We start from the raw sequence: 12,594 nt of genomic DNA on the forward strand, positions 1-12,594 counted from the left end.
AGTTAGGACGTTATCTATGACAGGCAAGGCACAAGAAACTTATTTTGACGCTATGAATCTATGATTATAAGAAATGTAGAAGTGTGAAATCCCCACAGGGATGCTTAGGCACGTACATTAGAGATTGTATAAATAGCTTTCTTTCCAAATTTCACTGACACAGTGATTAAATTGGCTCAAATATTTTGCTCAATTCGTTCTGTTTTAGTGAAATCTACTTTGGCGCAACAAAAGACACTTCCACATATTGACTAGGGTTGTATTTAAAACAAAAATCAATTTAAAACAAACTTGTTTAAAATATGGCCCTTGTGACGTTACAGTGGAATGACATAGACAATCGAAAATTAGGGTGGATATGGCTCCTTTTTCGAAAAAGCCTTCCGCCCTCTGTTTTGAACGGACCAAAATATGTTGGACCCAGTCTACATTGTAATCCAGCATATTAACGGTCCATTTCGTACCATAATGATGTAATTTCTAAAACTTCGTGCAATAACTGTTGAAATGACGATGATTTCGAGGGCTCCAACTATTCCATATCGTGTGCGTTGACTATATTGGGTGGAAATCGTCCGTAGGCTGACACTAGATGTTTCTTCCATAGTATTTACACAAGGATGGAATAATTATACAACGTTTAAAAAAAAAACATAATTTTGTTCTTTTTAAAATAGCAATGTTTTAAAACACTGTTCAAAACATGTTTTTAACAATTCTTTCTAAAACACCATTTGTTTCAAATGCAACCCTAATCTTGACTATTAATTTAGAAATATATTTCCTGTCTTTTACCAGCTGGTCACTTAATTTCCTCTCTGTAGTCATCGATTTAAGTGGTTTAAGTATATTATTTGCAAACGCTATATCGCCATCGTTTCAGTGAGGATATTCCAATGAAGTTGACGAATTTCCGGCTAACCAGCATCGCACTCTTAGTTTATCAATAGGCAATGTCAACGTCAATGTCAAACTCTATCATATGCCCGTATCTAGAGGAAATCGCGTGAAAAAAAGTACCACTCTCCCTTAAGGCAAGCTGGGAAAACTAATTTTGATTGTGGCGAAGTGACGAAATATGCCACCATATACACACGATTATTTCATAGAGCGGCTGATATATCCAATTGGAATTGCTCTGATTCTACTGCTTGGAATTGAACGGACTTTGGTGTCCAGCATTATTTTCCAGGTAACCCAACAAATCACTCATTTCGTCAGAGAAATTGCGAGCGGCGCTAACGTGTAGGGTTCTGGTTAAAATTATTTTTCCCTTGATTAAAATCGATTTTAATCAATAAAATAATTCAAATCATGATATTTTTTGGTTTATTTACTCATAATATCAACATCACGAACAAAAGAAAATGATATGAATGACGACCATGTCAATCAAGGGGATGAAGGATATAACGCTTAAACTTTAATAATGTGGGTTTGTGAATCATCATCCAGATAGCTGAACACGTTCAACCTATGTGGTGGTGATAGCTGAAAACGTTTAACCTATGTGATAATGATGGGTCGCCAGAATGATTACTGCTCTGTTCTAGTTGCGAGGAAACATGTTCAGTCAAATCGGAACATCCATAATAGTTGCATCTTCATGTTGATCGATGGAGTGGTTCCTGCCAGCAGACTGGATCAGAGATGAGGGAATATTTCGAAGACGATATAGAGACTCCGGATTGCGATTCGTTTACGGTATCCCACCAGTGCCTCATCGGAAATAGCAGCAGCATGTCGCAGACAGCTATCTAACTATAGTATCCACAGCAAAACGCTAACATATTGATTGGGATCGCTATTGGCTCTTTTCCCGTCTGTCTGTCACATAGCTGAACTTTACCGGTGCCGGTGACGAGATGCTACCTTCGGTTTAAATAAAATGCACATGATTGTCCGATAATAAACCACATTCACGCTTCTCGTCCGTAAATTTGAAAAAAAAAATCAATAAAATCAAAATGGTGTAATTAAATAAAAAATCCACGAAAAAACATGATTTAAATCACGTTGATTTAAATCAGCGTGATTTAAACCAGAACCCTATTAACGTGCGTATTGCCAAAGAATAATGACAACGATGTCGCTATGATTAGTCTGAGCACCGCTGAAGGAATGAAACCAAATGAAAGATAGGTCATGCGCATGTAGTTGAAAGGTTCCCATATGGACCAGTGATGAGCGGAGTCTGCTTTTCGAGACTCCGAGTCCCTCCGACAACTTTGGTCTCTGAGGCAAAGTCCCTCCGACTCCGGGGATCTCAATCCCAGAATCCGAGATAACCCGGAGAATCTTGTCCAGTCCCCGAAATATATTCAGACCATTGTCGAAGAATCCCAATCGATGTTTTCGATAGCCTGTCTGATATTCATACCAGTTTTTTTAGTATCCGTGAATTGCCGAACAGTCGCAACATTACTTCTGAGAGTCAAGTTCTCTCCAAAAAAAATGGACAGTCAACCTAATAGAACTGCGACCCTTTAGATCGGTCCACATATCTGTGGTGATGCCAGCCAGCCCATAACACTTAAAAGCAACTCTTAGTTCCTCTGACAGCTTCTGCTTCAAAGATGAAGCCTCCTCATCGAACTTACGTTTCACCGTAAATCTGGATGGCAAAACGTCTTCTGCACAACACCACGGCAAACCGGCACTTCTTCGGTGTTCTCCACCAGGCGCGTATCCAGAGCGCGAAAAAGGGTTTTTTTTTTTAGTGAAATCACCTATTATGACGTCATAATTACGATCACTCGTCTACACGCCAAGGCGAATATTTACGATATATTATAGTTCAATAATTAAAAGAGATTTGCGGTGAGTGGGAGATGTACGAATTCGATACAGACAATGCCTGAAATTTCGTGTTTTTACGTTATGATTGAACGAAATTCGTAAATGCTCACATTTAGTCATGAGCCGACTAACGCCGCCGGTCTCCAAGCGCCTAGTTCCGACCAGAGATGCACGATTTTGTTAGGTTTTGACTATATTATGCGCACAGCCGGTAGTATCGCAGCGGACGAACAAGCGCGGAATAGTGCGGTAGCATACACGAGGGCGATCGCGATCGCCACAGAGAGGTGTGGAGTGTACAGCTGCACACGAATGTGTGCATTTCGATGGCTTTACTAGCCGCACGGTTGAGCGTGTAGTACGCGCGAAGATAATTAGCCCTTAATTGCAGGCACGCAAGTCGCTCTATTAATACAGAGTACACACTGGGATAATAACTTGAGCGACAGAGGACCTTGTCAGCCGATATCATTACGTTAACTTTACTAATAGGCCTACTCAATTCTCCCGTTCAGCGGCAACATAGGCCTGTATTTGGACGACAGCAAGCCACCTAACAATCGAGAACGTGGATTGCTATGCTTGTATTTTGAAATGTGAATGTCAATCGTAGGGCATTTCTCGCCGATAATCGCGAAGACAATGTGGATTTGAGAACAACATTGTCGTACCGGTGCCGCCGTGTCTGCGTCTCGCTGATCAATCAACACGCCGTGCAATTCTTAATTAGGATTTCAAGGCGAGCAGGTGTAGCGAATTCGCGGGCGATGTTCATTGCCGACAACTTTGTCTTTGCAATTACGTATCGGCGGTATCGCGTCGGCCAATTAGATTAGATTTTCCTAAAATGCGTCTCTCATTTTAGCAAGGCGAGAGAGAAATCGAGGGAAGAAAGTTGTGAACGTCAGCATCTGCCACAGCTGAAATGTAGCTGAACAAGCGCAGAATTCGTACGCAATTAGCGAAATATAACGACCTATTTTATCCTTTCGACTAATTCGGCGCATAATTCCAATATTTTGTAGGGGTTTTAGTCCCCTTAAATAACATTAAGACGCCATATTCGCCTTCTCATACGTAAAAATGAATATGTTGAACTAATAAATTAGCAAATATTAGAGGCTATATTTAACATGAATTTTTAGGATTTTGAAAAGGGGGGGGTTCCGACCCCCTAAAACCCCCCTGGATACGCCACTGTTCTCCACCCGGCGATCAGTGTTCCCCATGATCACCTTCTCCTTTGATTACTCGCTTACTTGCATTTCAACTGCGATCAATTCTTCTTACAAGCTTCGATATGTCTTCGAAGATGCGACGTACCACTTGTCAACTTGTGATGCTTTAGCTGAACATTGCAATTTTGACATCTCGCAAACCCAGTATACTGGCCGTTATTATCATGCAACATTAGAGTGAAATCCTTCCACACGTCACTCTTTTTCTGCGTCTTAGTGAGTAACAGAGATGAGCATGGATTAGGATTAGGTTTTGAAAAAACAGGATTTGTGAAATTTTGTCGGATTTGGATTGGATTTGGATTACACATTTTTTTCGGAACGGATTAGGATTTGGATTGGATTGACCGATTTTCTGGGTGATTGAAATGTCGTGTGGCGAATGGCGACAAACTTTATTAAGATCAGTTATTAAGGTACTTATGGTTACTAAGTTATCTTGAATCAAGTGAATCGTTGGTTGTGAAAGAAAATTTTCGAATCCCTCCATTGCATAAATTAGTATTTTTTCTGAATTTCCAGTTGGAATCGGATTAAGATTGGACATGGACTTGAATATGAAAAAGTTATGGATTAGGATTTGGATTTGGATTTGAAGGTTCGGATTTGGATTGGATTAGGACATAGAAATTTCAAATCCGCTCATCTCTGGTGAGTAACCCACTTGACGTCGACGGTGCTTCAGCCATTATATTAAAACGACGAAGGAAGACCAGTCAGTTCGAACTAACTACCACTAACACCACTGAAATCGACGATCACATCACAGGTTTCAGTAAATTAAGTTCCGCATCGCCATGAAACAGTTGATGGAACTGCACTGCACTAAACATACATGATGCATCACTGACTTGAAGTTGACTAAATGACTAGTGACTTCCAATTTTGAAGCTGATACATGATATCTGGAATTTGGAGTCTGAGACAGACCAGCAGCAGAAACTTGATTGCGGTGCTGATTTTTCATATCACATCAAAGTCATTTCTCAATCAAACCAAACATTACATGACGAAAATTCAGAAGAGTTCTGGATGACTGACTACGTCAATCAATATTGAAGGAAGCGTAGTTGAGTTGATGCGAGCAGAGCAAAGCAGACGGTTGTAGTTATTTAGTGTGGCTGTTCAGAAATTCGGAATATTCTGTTTTTACAGGGTAAGATCAGCTTACCTTAGTGATTTATGTATTGTTGAAATCTTTAAAGCGGGCTTAGATGCTGGTATGCCTCTGAGCGGATCTTACTAGCGAAAATTCGTCGCAATGTCAATAAATCATGTACCACATTGCATAAGTTATTATTGTTTCCATCCAGATACTTGCTTGTTGTATGTATATTTCTCACAAATATAAAGGTAATATTGATGTAAGACTTATTATCGATATCTCCCACTGCAAATTGCAAGTACGATGAAAGTTGCGAAAAGTTATCACAAAAGTGGTATCGGATATTATCTTGTTTCAACTGATACCAACGTTGGGAATACACTTTCACAAAATGGACCTATTACTATATTGAATGTCATCAGGATAATGGGATATATTCCGTTATGATCATCAACTTGCTGGAAGAATCAGGGTAGCCAAAGGCTGTACCAAAAGGAAGCCCCGCTGTATGTTGCTGATTGTAAATGTTTCGCACAATTACTGGGGTAGCATGAAAATTAGTCACGAAACAAATACGCAAGGAGGAATATGATGTGACTATAGAAGACTGCAATGACAGCAACGTGGAAGATTCTGGAGGACATTCAGCAGTGGATTCAAAGACTGCATCTCATTGCAGGGAGAAAATGATGCGCTGCGAACGATATTGGGTGTCTTCAAGTTTGTGAACTACAGACACTGCTCAGCGGAAATGCCTTGCTAGATCACTAGGTTACTCTCCAGTCCCCAATTGCAGTGCAGATGGCTGATTTTTATGCACTTGTCAATCATTTTTGCATGATACCGGTCATATTACAACTTTACAAGGTGTCAACTGTCTGTGTTTTGGTTTGTAATCAATAGTATCTTCTGGTCAAAGCTATCGAAAGATATCGGGGGCAAAACTCACAATACTCCGTAAAACTCCGGAAAAATATCTGTTGTAAACTCCGACTCCACTCCGGGTATCACGAAATTGGCAAAACTCCGCTCCGAATCCACTCCGACTCCGCTCCGGTGCTCATCACTGATATGGACTAGTCAATCAGATATGGGCTTGCAGCTGCTTATTTGGTGATTCTCCTTCTAATTTGTTTTATGTATTAGCATGTCTGCACCGTGTGCTGACTTGGATTACAATAGCTGGCATTTTTGCAGACAGTTCAGTAATGAAATACTCCTACTTTTCCTGAGTACTCATGCAGGTTTCAATACTTAGCCGACTGAAGTGATCATGTTTTTGGGCTACCTCCACTAGAAGACTTCTTCAGGCAAAACTATTTCTACTAACAATTTCGACTTTAAGAAGTGGAAAGTATAGTGTTGGGTTATGGTTGCATCACTTTTACGACTTTCCCGAAAGATTAAAAGTGATATCGTGTCAGTTTCCCAGTTAGCGAATCTGCAACCTACTGAACATGGAACGAGATCATATTGTTTATAATTTACTTGTAACCAGTCATGCATTCAACATAAAATACATTTCATCGAAATATCCATGATCTTGGTTACCTTGATCAATCAATCAGGTTTATTAATATTTTCATCGTTTCAAAACATCACAAGACTGCGATACAATGAAAAGATAGGAAGGTGTCGAAACAACTTGGAGTAGCCATTAAGATCAGACACCCACCTTAGCCTAGGCGAAGTAAATAAGAGGCATGCACACTGAATGAAAAGTAATGCAGAGAATATAAGACGCAAGCGCACTCACTCTCACCGTGCAGCCACTCATTTGCTCCTGAGCTACGCTCTCGTTTCGCCAGACAGCATTGTTTCGTCACTATGCCACTCTTCATTGAAAAATTCATTCGAGGCTGACTGTGGGAGTTCCAGGGCTATGAGCGAAATAAAATTTATATTTTCGCAATCAGTACAGCGACAGCTTTCGATTGATAGTCTAGGGATGGTGTGAACCTCTGAAAGGTTCAGGTTCGTGCGAACGCGAACCTTTTTGAAGGGTTCTGTGTGAACGCGAACGTGAACCTTATGACGTCACGCGACGCCATATCGGTAATTCCAACCCCACATTTCAGTGAAGTGATAGCCTATATTAGTGTACATATTGTTTATGTACACGATACCTAGCGACGACTCGGGCCACATAATGCCCCAATGGTGAAGTACCGCCGCCAAATGTATCAACTGGGGCAATCAAATGACATAACAATCTCATAAAATCAATATCTTCCGTCGCTTTGTCAACAATTTCAGCGAGGGCTTGCAAGGAAATATAAGCTTAGGCCAGACTGGACAATGTATTCGGCGTCTGAGTATTGCTACGTTGACATTGAGCTGAGTTTAAAACGGGTCTCTGTAGTTGCTACCGATATTACCCTTTCAACAAGTTATACAGCAGTACCCATCACCCAATAATCGCACGGATTTGGTTTTTATGATACAATAAACATATGAAATGAAAATGGACCCCGTACGCCTGCTATATTTTTTTACGTAAGACAACGATATCAATTTCATTGATTGGTTGGATAAGCATCATTCGCTGACTTACCTACTTACATGTAGTGTATTTCGCTCTTGATGTTGTGTGATTGCGGGTCAAGCTCACAGCAGAGAGTCATTAAATATTCACAGACGGAAAGCTGGATATTTCGAGCAAACTTTCGTAACAAAGCAGATAAAATTCTTGAGATTGTCAAGGTGCATACTCGTTTAGTTTTGATGATTTTGTGCTGCCAGCGCCATGCATAGAGGGGCCCGCAGCTGAAATGCAATACATTTCAACCAAAGATGTTATAATGAAGTGAAAATTGTAATATATGAAAAAGGTTCACTGTGCAGAACCTACCAAGGTTCGTTTGTGAACGTGAACCTCTAAATTTTCGAGGTTCACACACAGAACGCGAACGTGAACCTCACGTTCACACCATCCCTATTGATACCCGTTTTTACCAAATTTGATGCTCGGCAAGCCGGTGAAAAATTACCGTCAAATTGCCTTTAGATAAATGGAAAGTGTGACGTAGACCAATTTCACTAAGCCGTGAGATTTGCTTGTGTCCACACAATATAGAACACTATGGTTGCAGACACTGCAGAACTGGGGAAATCCCACAAATTATTATATATGAACAAATCTGTTTACCATGCCAATACCTTTTACCTATACTACTGGCGAAAGACGCCGCTCGCGCTTGAATGACTTTGGTCGATTTGTCATTGCCGATCTGTCTGCACCCAGTGATTTTACACGAATTCTAGTATTCCATACCGATAATCCGATATGGGTGATATACACTTGGTGATGCTATCGAACACAGTAGCCTACCAGGATTCAACGTTGTCACTCAATGATTACAATAGTGATTTATTCGAGATTATATATTCAGAACGGACGGTAGACAAACAAACAGGGACAGGACTTTTATGGTATACAGATTACTCTCTCCCTTACTTTACATGCCTCCCGTGATTGAGAACCTCTTGTGCTAGCCGTGTTTCACTCTCAGAGCGCATCAGGTTTTGCGTATCGCAGCTATTAGCAGTTACGTTCTGCAGACTCGGTTATAGTTTGGAGCAGGACCTAACTGCCTCACCCCAAGCCCCCCAATTGGGAGGGGGGCGAGCTCGAAGTGACCCAAAATTATATCGTGAATTGGCATAAATTATCGAGTAATTTTTCGACATTTATTCAACTTTTTCAAATATCTTTCCCGCTGCGTGTGATTTCATGCTGCCAAATATCTTGATTATTTATTGGGTACCCTACCCAAGAAAAAATACGCATGATTTATGGAAGTTGGCATTTCGGCCATTGCCGCGCCACGCGTCAATATGAACCCACCAGGAAAAATTATATGCCAGTGAAGAAATACCAATTTGAAATCGTGTTTGTCTTTTAGTTTAGTACGATTAGGTGATTTAAATATCTTTTGATATAGCAGACAGGTGGTCAGGAAATAGCATCGAGTAATCAAGTCATTATACCAACGGATCCACCCGAAGCTGTTTAATTATTATTTACGGTCCCTACATTTTACAAGACACCTCGCTCAGCTCTACCGGTAAATCCGATTACGTGAGCAAAGAGAGGATAATAATTGATAGCAATATATATGCAATTCCCGATCATATTCGCCGATTCAATCATGAATTATAGAAAATTTTCGCGCTTTGCGCGTTCAGGCGGATTTACCTGCCTCACGAAACAGTACAACATATCTCGATGATCAAGATCAGCAAAAACGTACAACGGATTCACATAACCTTACGCCTCGACAGCCTAAGCTAGACCGCACAATGCATTCATTCTTGAGCAAAATTCGCTGAATACCTACTTGTATATTGTATTTCGTTCTTGCTATTGTGTGATTGCGGGCAAAGCTCACTGCAGAGAGTCACTAAATATGCACGAACGGAAAGCTGAATATCACGAGAAAAATTTTCTAACAAAGCAAAAAATAATTTTTGAAATTGGCAAGGTGCAATATTAAGCTCGTTTAGTGCTGAATTTGTTTTCGCGCCGCCAGCTTCCTGCGGAGATTGGTTCGAAGTTGAAATGCAAATAATTTAAACCAAAAATGTTATAATATCGTGAAAAATTGTAGTAGGCTGGGGGATAAAGGTTCATAGTGCAGAACCTACTACTCGAACCTGCAAATTTCCGAGTTTAACATGCAGAACGCGAACGCGAACGCGAACCTCACGTTCGCACCATCCCTATTGAAGAGTTCATAATAGCTGTTACTTCGCACATAGACTACTCCAAGTCGCTTCGACATCTTCCTATCTTTTCATTGTATCGCATTTTGTGGCGTATTGAACTGATAAAATTGCTAATAAACCCATGATGATGATGATGATGATGATGACATAGTCGCCAACTTCACACTTAGGCCGTGAGCGTAGGTTTGGGCGAATCGGATGACCATTTTTTAGTAATCAGCACGCCAAACTGAGAGGTGGGGCCATAAAAGCTTGGAAATCCCTGATATACATTATCATTTTTATACGCTTAAGCAATCAATATATCCTACAATGCGATACACATAGATACAATGTTATGCAATGCATCGTTTCTCAACCACTGGTCCGTGGCAAGTTTTCTGCCGTTCCGCCAAATATATTAGAATCTTGTATCTCAATTCCAAAATGCAAGATGTTGGATGCTTGTCCATTAATAAGAGAAATAAAATTTCGTTAAATTCCAACAGTGCAATTAAGCGGCAGTATAGCAGATGTTACACTAGCTACAGCAAACAGCTTTGTTGGACATGTTTCAAATAGCTTTCAAACTATACCGAACAGTCACAATCAAGTTAGTGGTCTTCAGCAGAACTTCGCCAGCTCCCTTTGTAAAAATTTTAATGGAACCACGGTCTAATATCAAAATGGCAGCATCAAATGTAGTTTCCTATATTACATTTCAGTTGCATACATTTGTCGTAATTACATTTCAGTTGCATACATTTGTCGCAGTTACATTTCAGTTGCATACATTTGTCGTAATTATATTTAGGGTTAATTTTGATTACTGAATGTTCACAACATTTGCTCTGAAGTTTCACCGGTCCGCGTGGTCAAAAATAGGGAGAACCATGTAATGGTGATCGAAGGATGACGAAACGATCAAGTACGCCAGTACGGTCTCTCAATCGAACATCTACCTCGGCCTATATGGGAAGTGCGTTATAACCTGGTATTGTGACTTTAATTGATATGCTCACTATACGTGACGGAGTATTCTGTTCTACGATCTCCTGCTTTCTTTAATTTAGTTAACATACCTGATATAACTTTATTTACTCGTGTATAATTTTAAACTTGCAAAAGTTCAGGTATAAATGTCTTGTAATCGATTACATGTAGCCTATATATCATATACATACAGATACAATTTGTACATGATTGGTTATAACCGCAAGGTAAAAACTGAACGCCTTGCTACTCAACTGGCGGACCGAAGTTCGAATGCGGACCTTTTCAGTGCTGAATCCGAACCTTTTCTGTCTCAGTCAGTGCCTAATTGATATTTCAACTAAACCAAATCTATTATTGTTGATTTGCAAAATCAAAGTGCCAGTAACGCCGCTTCTGCCACTAGCTGTGACCAACAGACCAATAGGTACACTTCGCTTATTGCTCTTGTTAATTCCTTTTACCGGATTTTGTATATAGCTATACCGTATTACATTTGTATGAGTGTGTACTATTTCATGTTTTTTTTACGAACCTAAACAGATTTTAAAATTTTCTTAAAGTAGTTGAGTATCGCTTATATCCTAATTTGTGGAACAGTATCTCGCCGGCTATCCGACAGTCGCCGAGCATGTCCACATTCAAGTTGAAATACAAGCAATTCCAACTAAATAAATGCTAGTCAGCCCTCGAGCTTACCCGACCACGACCTGCCATATCGATCTCGCCTTCAGTCAAAGGCCACCTCGTTTTGTCGCTTATCCATTTGGATTATCTTCTTTGACTTTTGACTTTGACTTTGGATTATCTTCATGACAGTGTGCATGCCTCCTCCTCTTTACATCGGCTAGGCCCAGCTGGGTGTCTGATTTCAAAGACTACTCCTAGTCGGTTTGACACCTTCCTATCTTTTCATTGTATCGCAGTCTTTGTGGTGTTTTGAATTGACGAAATTCTTAATACAACTGATGCTGATACTATGCAGTCTAGCGTTCGATTCCTGTTTGTATATCATAATATTTTGTATAGTATTAACATACTTAGTGAATATGACACCGATTGTTATTATTATCTCTCCGATATACTCACATTACAGAAAATGAACTGCTACGAACGCGCAAGTTGACGTAAACGTTCTGACCGGTATCCCATCATTTTTACAGCCAATGTGTAACTCAATAAGGCCTATACAAGCTTCTCAGAAAAAGTGCACGCGTGTTTCAAATATACATAACACCAATCCCCGTACGTCTGCAGATAATCCGCTATTGACGCATCGAGAAAATGGTCATTTGACTGCACCGATTTCAAAATGGCGCGTTCGGATATGGCTTGACTCTGCCATCACATAGTGACACGTCCTATATCCAGGGCCGTAACTGCCGCACCACAAACCCCCCAATTGGGGGGGCCCGAGCTCGAAGGGGGCCCAAAATAATTTCATGAATTAGCATAAATTATAGAGTATTTTTTGAAAATTTATGCAACTTTATCAAAAAATTTTCGCGCTGCGCGCGATTTCAAGTTGCCAAGTATCTTGAATATTGGGTACTCTTCCCACAAGACAAATACGCAAGATTTATAGAAATGGGCATATCAGCGTCGGCCATTACCTCGCCGCGACGCACCAAGACGTATAAAGTTTTAGGCCATGTAACATGCGACTGCAAGAAGTGTGCCAGAACGATCGGCAGCGAGAAAACCTTGGCCGAAAAGGACTGCCCTTATGCTGACCGAAAACTTCGTTATATA

General features: G+C 40.4%; 1 protein-coding gene across 3 annotated transcripts in view; it reads right to left on the bottom strand.

Annotated features, from left to right (window-relative positions):
* The window catches only part of LOC145458011 (mannan-binding lectin serine protease 2-like), a 250,177-nt gene that overhangs the window by 21,402 nt on the left and 216,181 nt on the right, over positions 1 to 12,594 (bottom strand). The window lies entirely within an intron of this gene.

This window comes from Botryllus schlosseri, chromosome 15 (assembly GCF_051294905.1).
Source record: "Botryllus schlosseri isolate E-star chromosome 15, Bs_hap1, whole genome shotgun sequence".
Lineage (NCBI taxonomy): Eukaryota > Metazoa > Chordata > Ascidiacea > Stolidobranchia > Styelidae > Botryllus > Botryllus schlosseri.